Here is a 15,933-nt window from a genome sequence, read left to right on the forward strand (position 1 = left end):
CAAGTTTTTTACTTTTCCCCATCGCTGTCTCAACGTGTTCCCAACGTCCTCCTTGCTTCCGAGCATCCTGGGAATTCCAATTAAGTGCTTGTTTCTCTATGGCAATGTCATGCTTCATTAAGGTGAGACCAACCCATTTGATTAGTGCCTCTATTGGAAATAATTTCAGGTCAGTGGATGGAAAGTATTCTCCTCAAGTATCTACGGACAAATATTTTTCTTATATCTTTTTCTATATTCCTTTTGGTGAACCTCTAAGTTTTGAATGAAGTATTGAGATTTGTTTTAAACAAGTGCAATCTCCAATATTTTAAGAAATGTTTAAAGATTTCATCATACATTTTCCATTAATACGAATCAGAAATAGACACGGGATAGGAACGATATAATACCAGCAATACTTGATTATAAATTTTCTATTAATAAATCTTAGCTAACAAATGAACACTGACATAAGGGTATAAACTTCCCACAATACCACAAATAGAGACAAGTGGATGTTTTTTATTGTATAGGTAAGAAACAGTCTGAAAACAAAATTTTCAGTCGTAATAGGTGAGACTTCTCACACTTGGAGCTATGGCTTGAATGCACTATTAAGCTTTTTTATAAATAAAAGTTATTTCTTGCAAACAAATCTCTTATTACATATTTATTACTTTTAGCTATATATACAAAAGTGCTTTGTATGTAAAAGTTAGAACGCTTTTTAAAAACATTAGTAGACAGTAAATGAGGACGACCATGTTGGATTATATCTATGTATATATATATTTTTTTAATATATTTGAAATTTTCGTATAATTTTTATACTTTTTACTTACTTTCATGTGTGACGGAAAAAATAGAGAACATTTTTAGAATTGAAATAATGGAACAATTAAACAAATTTAAAGAACGATAACAAGCTAGAAAAAAAAAATAAAAATGCATAAAGGACGAAATTATAAATAATAAAAAGGAAAAAATAAATCATATATAACTTTACTACATAATGCAGAAATTTTTATGTGACAATTTGAAAATAATTATGCTGTGGCAACCCAATGAAGTTTGCCAGCAAACAATTTTTATAAAGTATTTTTCTTTCTCTTTTTATAAATAAAAATGGTTCCTTGGAGACAAATCTCAGCTCACTAACAACAATAAATAATCTAACTAACAATAATCAATCATCTTCTCTCTTTGATAAAAACAAAAACTTAAGTCTCTTCACATGCAACACGAGCGTGATTATCTTAAGGCTGTAACGGCATTATCATATCTTTTGTTGTCTAAGCGAAACGTCAGCAGTAGATTACTATTTCAAAACGCGTTTTTCTACTACTCTGCATATTTTGTTATATGACATATGTCACTAACTCATTTTATTTATTGAATCCCTAACTCACTTCAAACACTAATTTAAATGTTTCCGATTTTTAAAACCTAAGCCGATACTAAAATGAGGAGATTGCTCTAAATGCCGAGTCCTTTTAAAGAGAGAGAGAAAAAAATAAAATCACCAGATACTATTTAAATGCCGGCCATAGAGGCTTCACTTGATGAAGGTCGGAAGATTCCGACTATAAACAATGAGATGGAGGGAGTGGTTCACCAAACAATAAGGAGCTCTCTAATTGAGCCTAGGGTTAATGAGACATTTATATGCAGAAAGGTCCTATTAATAATGAACATTCCCCGATTTAAAGGAAAAGAAAGCCCACTTAGTTCCTTCCAATTAGCAGCAATTCCTCTTTCCCGGCTTCGTCAGTTCTCAAATATTCGTCTCTCAACTCTAAGGTACTCGTCAGTTTTATTCTTTATTAAACCTTTCCTAAGCAGGAAATTACATAATTCTTTGAATTGTAACAAAAAAAATGAATTGCTTTTTAAGGGCTTCTAGGAACCCTCTGCAAACATGTGAATGTTTAGCCGAATAATTTTGTTTTCTTCTAATTAACAACACCCAAGAAGAATGGAAATTGGTCTACGAAAAAAATCCGGATAACGCAGCTTTGCTTCAAAGTAGCAACTCTCACCAAAGAAAAAGTTTTGATTTATTTTTTAATTGGAAGTATTCCAAAGATATCTAAATATAAAGTGAATAATCCATAAATGACTTTCTTTAATAATATTCTTTTTATATATAACAAATATCTTTAATTTTCTTGTAAGTTATCCAAATAAATATACATCCAAATCCAAAGTCAATTATTCCTATAACTATATATCCAAATCCAAAGTCAATTGTCCATATAAAACTTTCTTTAATAAAATAGTTTTTATGTATTACAAATACCTGTTTAGCCTGCCCTAAGTAGGGCTGTCACAGGGTACAGACTAAAGTGCAATCTATGGATTGAACCAAATATAAAATTATATATTTTTTCAGATGAACCACTATTCATACAAAGCAACAATATTATTCCAATCAAGGAAATTCACAGCTCCGACAACCCACCGGTGGATTCAGCCTACGAGTAAAGCTCGATAAACATTAGTTATTCACAGATAAAATTTTTAAATTCTAGTTAACCTAAATTTAGAAACGCTAGTCAACAAAACAAAATTTAATACGATACATAGTGCATAATTCAATAAATAAGCTTCGTGAAACCTCTTCCATAAAATATTTTTTTCTTTGAAAATTAAAAAAAAAAAAAAATCCCACTCGTCAAAATTAGGACTTTTGCTTATCCGAATTAACACATGTATTTACCATTCAATATTATTGTTTCTGTAATACTAGATTTCAAAAAAATCGAAACATTCATAACAACTCTATCAATTAAATAATAAAAGTTTTATTTCTAATTCAAATAAACATAATAAAGCTCTATTTAATAAAACGACAATTATTCAAGTATTTCACTGTTCTACTTATATTTTAAGTCCTAAGGTTTAAAAATTATTGTTATGTTAAGAATTGTATAGAGATATATTAAAAATTGTTCAATAAAGATACAACATACTAGAAGAACTATTTATTGTTAATCAACGTTTCGCCCCGAGTTGAAGCCCTGCAAAGGGCTAATTCTGATTGAAAAAGTTTAAAGACTGCTATTTTGCAGTATTTTGTACCTTTATTGACTGCCACCCGGACTATCTTCCTACAATATACTTCATAAGGTCAACAATCTTCTTCCGTAACAAATTATTGTTTTAAACTATAACTTTTATCAATTATTTATCGAAATCGTTATGGATGTTTGGATGTATTTTGAGTGTAATAGAAAAAATAATCTTACATATATTAAAAAATAAAAATAAATGTAAATTATGATGGTGGGGCAAACCCCCAAGGTGTTGACTGTTTTTGTAAAAAAATAAATGAATATTTTATGGAGGAGACTTCAAAAGGATTAATTATTGAATTTTATTCAGTCCTTCCAATTAATATCGAATTATATAAATTATGTAGCTTATTCAAGCAATATGATGTCAGTAAAGTCATCCAAAACATTAAAAAAAAAAAAATCAACGCATCATTCCAGAGACACTTCTAAAGAATTCCCAAAGCCAAATTTACATAAGTAGTTATCTTTCTTTCTCTTCAAACCGATGGTTCAGACATGGTGTTACATAATGTTTTTAAAAATATTATAGATACAAATCGTATTGTTTATTGTTTCTGACTTACTGTGATACCTAGTAATTTATGCGACGATTTGTAAAATATTTTTAGTATTAAGTATTATTTCACAAACTATTTTCTAACAACACAAACACTGATTTTCAAAAAAATTATATCAAAGCCTTGACTTCATCCGCCATAGATTTAAAATAGACTTCTTATTACATTCTTTTATAAGTTAACATAAAATCAATAACAAATAATAATAATTAAAAATTATTTTATACTGTCTGCTTATTAGTTATATAATATTTATTTCCTATCTTCTGTGAGTTCGATATCTGGAATATCAAAGGGGGCATTCAATTGCAGGAAACCTCGGAACCAAAACCGACTTTTATCGGGCCACATAAAACGCTATTCGAGTTCCAGAAATATTTGTTTTTTTTTATTTGCTCTTCTTTTGAGAAACATGGATTTTTTTTTTTTTTATAAATAATACTTAATTAATTTGAATGAAAATATGATAGTATTTTACAAAAGAAGGATATCCAGAAAAAATTGGTATTTAATAATACAAATTTATGAATGAAAAGCTATACTAAAATAGTTATTACGAAATTTTTCCATGTAAATTTAATTAAATTGTTAATAATCTGTAAGGTTTTCTTCTACAATAGTTACAACAACAAGACTTATTTAAAGAATGGAACACTAAACAACAAATCACAACAGTTCACTTTCCCATTCCGGAGCCACACTTGCCCTCCAGTTTACATAAATAATCTTCTCATACAATGTGTGTTAATTGTATGTTTCCATCCTGAAGACTGATTCAGTTTATTACTTAGAGCTCTCACCTTCGAAAGAATAAGGATGACCTGGGGCGCACATGCCTGACGAAAGCGGCTAGGCTTAAACAATAGATTGGTGCTATTGTGCTCACTTCTGAATAGGTGATCGACACTGTAACTTAACAAAGCAAGTGAAACCGGCAACCTACAGGACATCTGTGATGTCCTAAAAGATATTTAAACATTGAAGACAATAATTGCAATGAAGCATATGAAATATAGATCGCCCTGATATATTATCACAGAAAGTTAATACTTAATTTCAATACCTAAGAAAATTATATAGAACCTAACCAAACCAAAATAGGTAAAGAAAGGATCAGATTTTAAGATCTTCATGATTACATTCGTTTTAAATTCTGGTTACGAGTGGGTGTCGATGACTGGGGAACTATCTCCTTTATGCCAATTTCTTCCAATAGCATTATTCATATTTCATAAGTGATTTCGCATTGATTTAAGTGATTCGCACAGAGCTATTGGAGAAGCTAACCACATAGTGTGTTCGATATTTTTTTACACTGGTGCAGTTGGTATATATAGGTATGTTCTATTATGTATGATCATCGTGTATCCACCTGTGAAATATGAGAATACCAAACAATATCGGGAGACTGGAGTGGTAAGGAAAAGAAGGTATATACGTCAAGTGCATCTCTTTTCTAAAAGAAAAACTGAAAAGGAAGGACATTCCGAGAGACTTAGGATTGTGTGTGAAAATCGGATTTGGATTAGTATTTGTAACTTCAGCCTAATGTTTATTTAATAATATAATTCTCCATATTAAGTATTTTATTTTCTATTATTATGTAATTCAATTACAAAGGGACAGAGAGAATAGTAAAAACAAATGAGAAAACAATTGAGAAGAAAAAAGAACAAAAAACAAAGGAGATGAGAAAGTAGAATTTAATAATACTGATTAACAGTTGTATATAGTTGAGCTAAAAAAGAAAATATGTTTTAATGATATTATTATACTAGATTCATAACTATGCTGTTTATTCAGTAACCTAATATATTTGGGAAAAATAACATAGGGGAAAAGAATTGTTGCCTCAAGTTATTTTTTTAATATATTTAAATTTGTACTCATGTTTTTAGTAATATTTGTTGTAATTTAACATTAATTATGTCCAGTAGAAAAGCCATGACCGGTCAATAACTAATGCATATGCATATTTTTTTTATATTGAGTGCAAGAATTAGTTAATATTTAAATCTGGAGAAATAAATTAATCCTGATGGTCGTTATTCTATTTTCTCCCATCTCTATATAAGTATTAACAATTGATGGATCCAGAGCAATAAGCATGTAGCTCCATTTTTGACCTTTTTTTACATTTGTACGTAAAATTTACGCCTCAAATTGCAGAAAATTTGATCTAGTTTATAAATGTATACAATAATATTTGTCGAAAAGTCGCATCTTCATCGTGGAAATGAGAAAAAAAATGGAAAAGTTCCAATACTTCATGGTTTTCGTTCTTTTTGTAGTTTTTTACCATTGACGAGTGATTTTTCGAAAATAAAATTAGTAAACATCTATAAACTAGATATTCTACATTTTGCGACCTAATTCCTTTGTAATTCCAGGATTTGAGATAAAGTACTCCTAAATATTGGCAAATTGAAAAAACGCCAACAAATGGATTTACTTTTTTCACTGGTGTATATAATTTTTAAAAAATGTCCTGACTGTACGGCTTAGCCTAGAGTAAAAAATTATGAGAATAATTTCGTATTTTTTTATATTTCTTTAAAATATATAACCAGAAGAGTCTACAATTATATATGCATATATTTTTTTTTTGTTTGTAAAAATTGTAGTTTGTAATACTGTCATAGCGAATTGGACAGTGCCCACTATAGCCATTTAGAGGAGAGGTGAGTAATGATTGCTCGCTGTTGGCTCACAGTCAAATGGAACAGCGGTAGCTGACTCAGCAGTTCATATTTAACTAAAGCACATGCACTAAGTAAAGCCATCCCGAAAATGTAACGGTTAATGTTTGACGCTAGTCCTGATTAGCACTGACCTCCAGGGACCTGGATTAGTCCCGGGTCTCCTTAATAATGATGGCGGCCCTAACTACTTCAGCAGGAGTGGATCAGGCACGGGGGGAGGGAGGGAGGGCAGGAAGGTTGAGGGGATTGTATCTGATGGCTACCTCGCCTAGTACATATTTTGGGCTACCGTTATCTAATGACATTTTAAATAGTCAATTCTTAATGCTCAGTTACAGATAATACATAAATACAAGTTAAAACATTTATAATTGAAAGATAAAGAACTCAAAAGACTAGAAAACAAAAATATGCTAAATTTGGAGGATTCCAAAAACAAAGGCTTCGTATTGATTTTACCAGATTTCTTACACTAATTTCGCTAACGGAGGCGTAAACGTATTTTTTTCGTCACACCTATATTTCGAAAACGGCGCTTCCGCATTGAATCAAATTAGGGGTGTTATGAAAGTTGGAGATTAGAGTGAAAAGTGGCCCATTATTTTTTTTTTTAATTTCATTTACTACTTTTGCTTCATCAAACACCAGCCACAGCTATAAGCACATGAAATTTCGTTTTGATAAAATCAATCGAAATAATTTTTATTTCCTTTGAAAGGCAAGATAAATTATAGACATATGAAGAGAAATTTAAAAATATGGTGACGAGCGGCAAATCCTTATTTACGCGCTGGTTATAAAAGATTTAAATTAGCTGTAGGTTAGTTAAAATACAAGCTATCCTAATGCATACTGGGTAAAATTAATTAAACTATTAACAAGAGTGCTGGTATTTAGATATATTAATTATTCACTTATGAATATTAAATATTTAATGTAACTAACGTAAACATTATCTGAACATTTAACTGTTAAAAAAATAAAAACAATATTAACCTGCAAATATAATTAACAAAAAAAAAAAAAGCGCTTCATATCCCGCCGACAAATAACAACACAACGTTCTCGGAAAGGCACGAAGGAGATAAAAAAGAAAGAAAAAACTCAACTAAAAGGCCGGTGAGAATAAAGAGGAGAGAGGATGTGGGTAGTTCACACTAGCTCACTCTGGGAGCTCTGTAATGAGGGGCTCACGCAATGAGGCCCATAAATCATAACAAGCTAGGCTTTTAAGGGCATCAGTCCAACACCTCGCCTAGGCATATGATCAATGGGAGGATAAATTGAACCATTACAGGCACTCTGCTTCATAATCATGCAGGTAAATTAACTCTAAGAGGGGTAAAAAGTGATTTGAGATATAATAATGAATTGCAATATTTTCTCTCAAATATCCATGATTATGGAACGCATTTAAAATATATAACATACAACAAAGGAAGAAATATTTTTATAACTTTTTTTTTAATAAAAAGAAATTTGACTATATATAGGATGGTCAAAATTTAAATAACACTCCCCCCTTTTCAGAGTCTTGAAAATTTCGCAAGAAACTTGGGGAATTACGTTTCTAGAGGTACTAAAGTGGACAGTACAACTCTTCCAGTTCTCTAACACACTTAACTTCGGAATTTCTGATGGGAAGGTTGGAAAATTGAACGAATGTAAAGCACAAGACCATCAGATAATTAAATTTCGTCACCGTGACCAATAAGATTGTTGTTTTTCGTGATTCACATCTATAAGAAGCGTCGAACTGGAAAATATCTAAAATACACTGGTTTTAAAATTCAATTTTTAATGAATTTATTCATTGAAAATATCTCATTACATCGGAAATTCCAGAGTTATGTGAACTAGACTTCTCCAGACTTGAAAGAGATTACTAATGGTTACATTCAACCAAAAGATACTTCACCACAATCATAATTGAAACATTTTACAATTCATTTTGAAACACAAAAAAAAATTTAATCCAATCTTAAAGGGGCTAATATAAATTCTTTTTAAATTTTGTGTTAAATGAAAAATTTCTATTATAGTAAATAGTTAATTCTAAATGCTATACAGACATTGATAATCATATTAAATTTTGTGAAATATATTCTGCCTTTTTTTATTATTTCCATTTCATTTGTCAATGCTAGAGGATCTTACCTCCATCCACTGGATTAAAATAGTTATAATTTGAGAATTTGTTTATATTTACAAAAATATTTTTGTATTGTATATTTTATACATTTTAATATGTATAAATATCTGTTCTTTGGTTTACTTGACAATTGCCATATGCATTTATTTTGTACAAGATACATTATAACTTCACGTGGTAACTGAATATGATTGTGTTTCCATTACAATTGATATAATCTTCCGATCCAGTTCTAAAGGTAAAATGTTGATATTCTCGGAACTAACAATTTGGACATAGTCCCTTTCAGAAGCAAGTCCCAGAAATACAGTAATATAATTATGAGTAGGCCAACTCCAATATCAATAATACAGTATTTATATTTTGATTAATTTATACCAACACAAAGGTCAATAGATAATTTATATATTTACTATATAGCGTTAATTTTAAATTTAAATATTACGATTTGCAAATAAATTTATATCGATATAATGTTAATAACTAATAAGTAAAAATATGTTAATTACTACTTTGTAATAATTAAAATGGGTAAATAAAATTCAAATGAACTGTTTCCCTTATGGATAAGAAGAGTCCTAACTATATTATGAATTTATAACACCTAATTTATAAATATTTAGTCGTGAATAAAAATAATAAAATAATAAGTTAATAAATAAAATCAGATCTCCTAAGGTTTTTATGACAAATAAAATTTTGATATCTAAGAATTAAGGAGTTAAGATCGAAAAGTTGTAATGAATTAACATTTTCAAAAAAAATTTGGCTTAGTCATGTGATATAATAGTTTTTTAATAATGATTTTCTAAAAGATAACATAATAATTAGTAAAAGAAAAAGAGGAAAAATATAATACCTTGAGTATTATAAGTAATATATTATCATTGTAAGTCAATGAATTTAAAAACAATAATAAAGATTCTTTAATCCTTAAATAAATATATTACAATTAGAGACAATTAATTTTTTTATTACATCAACAATATGAAAGGTTGGAAGTGGAAAAAAACATGTCGCTGCTTTAACTTTGGTACCCGTTTCTAAAAAAAACAAACTTAAAAATTAAAAAAAAAATAATAAAAAAATCAACAGCAGGAAAAGCATCTCCTCTTTAGCATGATTTGGTAGCATGCCTATGTACTTATTTTCTGACTTCGAAAATTCCCTCGAGATGTCTCATGAATGAGACATGAATTTTTGTTTTTTAATTAGTATAAAATAAATAAGAGTTACTAGGAATCAGAGTTTAAGAGACCATGTGTCACTTTCTTCTTCTTTTTTTTTAATCAGTTATTGTAGTCAATAGATTCAGAATGAAAATTTGCTTTAATGAAGGGTGTTTGAATTTGACTATTTAATAAAATTTAATACGTTTCCCCCACATTCTAACTCGTTGAAAGAATGCAGAAATTGTTTCCTTTAATACTTAAGTTACAGAATTTTCAAACTTAACACAACATATAAGGAGAAGATAACTGTAAAACTAAATCTAACTTGTTATTATAAGCCGACAATTATCAGAATAAGAGATTTTTCTTTATCTATCTGTACCTAAACCAAATTTACACTTCAGTATTAACAAAATAGTAAAATTGTCAATAATTAACTAATAAGGAATAGGGATAATTTCAAAATTTTCTCAATACTGAAGCGAAAACTAAAAAAAAAAAATCTTACTTAATTGTCATTTGTACCCCTTGGCTTTTCCCCATTTACTTCTTTTACCTAAATGAATACATGTACAAATGGTCGGATTATGATATGGATCCAATAATATTATATCATATGTAAATATAACTTAGTATATTCCAATAGTAAAATGAATTATCATTATATTAGGTGACAAATATTATGAGTAATTTATTTCGTAATCTAATGTTTATTGCCTTTTGATGATCACTCAGCACAATGCTTCACATGAAATAAAGTTTGTTATGATGTTTCCATAATTAAACCAAAGATGAAATAATTATCAAAAATTAAGTATTTATTTAGTTGGCTTTTGAAGCCAATATGAAACATGAAGTCGGAAAATCAAAATAAATAATAATCAACAAGGACTTAATGTTTGTAAAGCGAAAATAAGTTACAGCGCAGAAGTGTTCTCGAAACCGAACTTAAATACAGACACGACCGAAGTTAAAGTGGCCTCACTAAGTCCCCCAAACCTCCCTCCTTTTAAATCGTTAAAAGCGTTACGAATGTAACGATTCCCATCGAGTATGATCAGTCAACTCCGTCCCTCGTTTAGGATCAGGAGGGGACCAACTGTATGATATTATGCTCAAGGTTCTTCGTTTAAATCTCATATTGAGTTGCAGAAGTATATGATAAAATGAAAAATAAAAATTAAACTATAACAAAGAAAATAAAGCAATGAATAATCTATTTATTATTGTATATCATAAAGTTAATACAATACAGATACGTTTTTACAGAATTATAAGACTTACTCGTAAATATGTAGCTTAGAGCAAAAAGAGCCTATACTAAGATAAACGAATTTGAATGACTAAAATTTAATATTTCCAGGAATTGGGATGAACATTAATCGACACAGAAGTAATTTATCGAACTAATAATTACAGTAAAAGTAATTCCTTAATATAATTAAAAGAATAGCTTTAGAAGAAAACTCCTAAAAGCTTATTTTAATAGCTTAGTAATAATAAATAATAAATACTCAAGAGAGTGCAACTATAAAGCAATAGAAGTCTCATTGTGAACAAAGTTAATATTAACAAATTAATATATATATTTTAAAATAATTCTTATATATAGTTTTATATATTCTAAAAATAAAAGTCCCAAAGAAAAAAATAACAGTTATAAATACTTCCACGAGTTGTTTATATTAAAATAAAACATAAATAAAAAGTAGTTACAAGGCTTTCCTGTGGCCATTGTTTGCTACTGTTATTTGTAATTTATAAAAGCTTAATCTTTAACAAACAAAAAAAAAAGAACCATTAAAAATTGTTGAAAATTGCAATTGATTTTGATGAATGATTGATGTATGGATCTCGCTTGAAGCCACAGAAATATGATATAGTTCACTATAAGATTTTAAATAACTATATAATGCCTAAACACTTACTACTATACGACAGCTGCAGTAAAAATCGTGCGATCGATTTTATTTTATCCCCCCTCCTTTCCCTCTGATTATCGTGAGAACGTTTTAGATGCCCATTGTGAACTGCAGTTTCTGTTCAACATAGTTGCTCAAAATTTCAGTCCATCAAATATTGACTCTATCCAAATACCTCATTATCTATAAACCAAGGATAACATATAGAATAAAAAATACTAAAATTCATAAGGCATTATTTTTAAATATATATATATATATATATTAATGTAATTATTATATAAGCTAAGAGATTTTTCCATTCATATTTCGGCAAAATGTATTCCTTTTTACCACCAAATTGAGAATTTTAAACGAACAAATTTTAAAATACCTTTGTTTTTAAACACTATGTGAAATGTCACATTTTTCTTTTTAAGGCTTGTTATAGCAAAATCACAAGTTCACAATGAGACTTCTCTTTTGGATTTATTATTTAACTATATTTTAATTGCAAAATGAAGGTGCAGTTTCTTACTTCTTTAAATGATTTAGGATTTTGGAATAAACTACATTCAAATGTCTTGCGTCTGTCTTATAATTAATTACATAATTTTGATTTTAAGCTATTGTTATGGTTTCCTAAACTATTCTTTTCTTTATGCAGTATTTTAACGTCCTGAAAATTAAAATGATGTGCTTTTTCCACATGATGAAGTAATGTTTTTTTTTCTTTTATTATATTTAGGATTATTTTTACAACAAATTAAATTATACATATTTTTACAATCATTAGTAAATGAATTCTGTCAGTAATATATTGTCCACTCTACCTATAATATATTCCAAGACTCCTATCAAAACGTATACCGAATTTTTATCACTGTTATTATATAAGGCATCAATTTCCTTTGAAGACTTATATCCGAATTCATGTTTTGGTATATCATAATGGATATAATTAATGATGTATGTTCTAGTAATGATGATCAGCAATGAGTAGTTTTTCGCAAACATGTTTTCTATGATCTCTGCTTCGCTAAATAGTAGCTTAACTTGGTTGAGTGAGTAATGTTTCAGAGAAAACACTTCTTGAAAATTCATTAGGATACCAAGAAAACAAAATGGTTATTTAAGATAAATTAAATTTACAAACTTCAGCTAAGTACATGAGCAACTTTTGATTTAGAGTGTTTGCCGTAATAGCCAGCAAAATGTTTATTTTATCTCTTTCCATTTAAAGAAATAAATAGCATTTCTCATTTATAATGTAAAAGAGCATCATACAAAAACGAAAACATACATGACATGGTTAAGAACATGAATGACAATGAAGTTTGTGAGGAAAGTTAGCAACGTTATTCTTGTAGACCATTCAATTAATAATTATAAATATCTCTAATACAGTTCAAATATTATATAATTATTTAGTTATCTTCAAATACATCAAGAATGTTCCGAGACATGTGAATTATGTGTAAAATCAATCAGAGGATTTTATGAGCATTCTGTCCAGAAAACATTAAAAATACGGAGTCGAAATTTTTTTTATATTTGGAAAATAGATTACATATGCGATTTTTAATAAAATATTTTCTTATGTATAATGTCAGTTATGCTTAAACGAATTCGTTAAAAACTATACATCAAAAATTTAACATGATTTCAACAATCAGATCCTGCAACTACAAGGGAAATAAATAAATTGAAACAGTGTACTAATAATGAACTCTCCATCTTCAAAATATGCTTAAAGACATGTCACAATCTCACTAGAGGAGTTCATAACACAAAAAAAGGCAATCCTTTTTGGCAATCCGACAAAGTCTGCAGGTTCAAACAGATTAGACTCATGAGGTGACAGTTGCTATGCGGTTCTTTATGGGTAGCGCCGGTGTTTGTTGTACTTTTACCAACACAATACATGCCCATTATCTATTTTAGTCGTAACATTATATCTCCCGTCTTAACTCCCCTTGAAACAAAAAATTACAAGTCTTTGGACTGATCAATGATTATGAGTAACATTACATATATTGTATACACTTTTTTCCGTCTATTAGTTGGTTCAGAACTTCACAAGAAAAAAGGGATTTTTCCAACAAAAATAATATTTTTTTATCAACTCGTTAATCACTCAATCAGCAACTCACTCATTCCGTCACTTGACGATGTATTGTTCCACTGATTACTTCAAGGTGGATGGATTTTGCCTATTTCTGAGTCGATTTACACCCGTAAATAAGAAATAAAAACTGGTTTTAAACAAACTCAAATCTAAAGGATTAATCGGGGGTTGTTAATGTAACAAAGGCATAGAAAACAATATATAAAAAATGCCAAAAGATATTTTAATAACTGATAGATATAAGATAGGGCTGGTATGCAGCATTTTGTTAGACGTTATTAATGACAGTTTATCATTATGACAGATGCATGTTGTGGGGCAGATTAATGCTTGTACTAATTAGTGCAAGCTAAATAATAGCAATAAATGTACATTGACTCAAATCTTGATTACAATAGTTACACTAATACTTAAACCAACGCTCCGAGTATTAGAGAGAACATGACTGTAAAAAAGAGTGAGTGAGCCACAATGGATAAGGTATTGAGGTCTGCGTAATAATCTTTCGTTTAATTTAATATTAAATTTTCGATTGAATATACATTTCATGACTTACTTTATTATCAGATATACATGCAATATTCAAAACATATCTCTATATTTGGATAAATAATCCATTTACACCACTTACTTCCCTCCTCATTAAAATGAATAATACTACAGTACCATTCAGATTTAATGTATGAACAGATTGAAAAAGCTCCCTATGTTAAATTCAGAAAGGCATCAGAGGATGTGTGAATATATAATTATATCAAAATAAATGCATTCAGTTGGAAATTCGAAAATAATTACAATCGGAAATAATTACAAGGTAGGATTAAAATGTGTAACTATATTTTAATAATATTTAGATATATTATATAATATAGATTTATAGTGCTTTTTAAAAAATCAGGTTTTATATTGCAATATTTAATGTTATAACATCTAATATACTTCTACTTTAACCGAGTCTAAAAATAATTACTTATATTCATTATAACATTAACGTTTATTTATAATGTTCAGTCTTATATGGATTATAATTGAATAGAAACTTAAATATAAAAAATACGCCAACTAAATCCATCAGGATCTGTACTGAAGAACTCTTATACTACTTGAATAAGTTTGATGAAGAATTATATATCAAGCTTACAGCCCTGATGAAGACTAGAAATTCTTGCCGAAACGTTGGCACGATTAAATAAGTTACTTCAACTTATTTGTGTTATAATTTGACCGCACTCCCCAACGATCTCCTCGTAGAGGAATTATATGGGTCGCTGACCAGGAATGTTTAGATTTTTTATTCTATACCTCAATTTAAATTTATTGACCAAATATTTCTGAGCTTTCCGCTCATTCTCCGACGTTTTTGTTTTATTTTTGTAAAGAGGACATTCCGCATTTACTCATATAGGATCTGGGTTTTTTCTGAAATTTTATATATCAAAACGTTTCGCCCTTGAGAATCGTGAACTTACATATATCTGGATATGATGTAGAAAAATTTAGGTTCGACCGAACTCAGGGGTTTAACTCATTTCATAGTCAATATTAATAATAAGTGAAAATCGTTTAATTGGTGTTCAAATCGGGAGCAGGAATAATATATTCACGGAAAAGGATATATTACAACTCGAAAGAGTAAAGAAGGAAAACGAAGGTTATATGGAATCAAAACAGAAACATGGGTGACAAATGGCACTCACATATAATTACCAAAATTAATTAGGTTTAAGCAGAATGGAAACATATATTCTAATTTCAAAACTAAATGATATTATTTCTATGATTTATGATGCAGGTAATAAATGCAGTATCTAATCTGAAAAATCTTGTTTTTTTTTTTGTTTTTTTTAGATATCTATATCAAATTTAAAAATTGTTTCTTATGAGTAGTTTAATTTTTATTCCTTTGAATATTTTCGTTGTTTTCCTTCAAAATGTAATATAGCCTGCAATCGATTAATTTAGTATATGTATACCCATTTATGAATCCAACTAATTCCTATATTTTTAACAATCTGAAGTACACGTCACCTATTTGCTTTATTTACAATAATGTTAAGAACGTGGCTATCAACAAGAAACATAGTAGAATCAAGAAAAGTAACAAATCCCAGAAGACAAAGGGCTGTCTTTTTCTGGAAGCTGTTGGAAAAAGAAAAAAAAATAGGAGAGCCTTTAAGATGGGGAAAGATGGCCGTACTTGAGTCAGAACTGTCTCATGCAGGGGTACTCCAACCCTTTCGGCTTCTGTGTGAGCTAACACTT

General features: G+C 29.0%; 1 protein-coding gene across 4 annotated transcripts in view; it reads right to left on the reverse strand.

Moving 5' to 3' along the window:
* Positions 1–15,933, reverse strand: part of LOC106686124 (leucine-rich repeat neuronal protein 2) — a 95,765-nt gene that overhangs the window by 41,657 nt on the left and 38,175 nt on the right. Inside the window, exon 1 of one of the 4 annotated variants that reach the window (XM_024359146.2) lies at positions 11,571–11,589. The exons of the other annotated variants lie outside the window; for them this stretch is intronic. The gene's annotated coding sequence lies outside the window, so the exon portion shown is untranslated. Of the gene's footprint in view, positions 1–11,570; positions 11,590–15,933 lie in introns of those variants that run through there. 4 annotated transcript variants of the gene reach the window in all.

Source organism: Halyomorpha halys, unplaced genomic scaffold, assembly GCF_000696795.3.
Source record: "Halyomorpha halys isolate HHAL.00 unplaced genomic scaffold, Hhal_1.1 Scaffold780.1, whole genome shotgun sequence".
Taxonomy (NCBI): domain Eukaryota; kingdom Metazoa; phylum Arthropoda; class Insecta; order Hemiptera; family Pentatomidae; genus Halyomorpha; species Halyomorpha halys.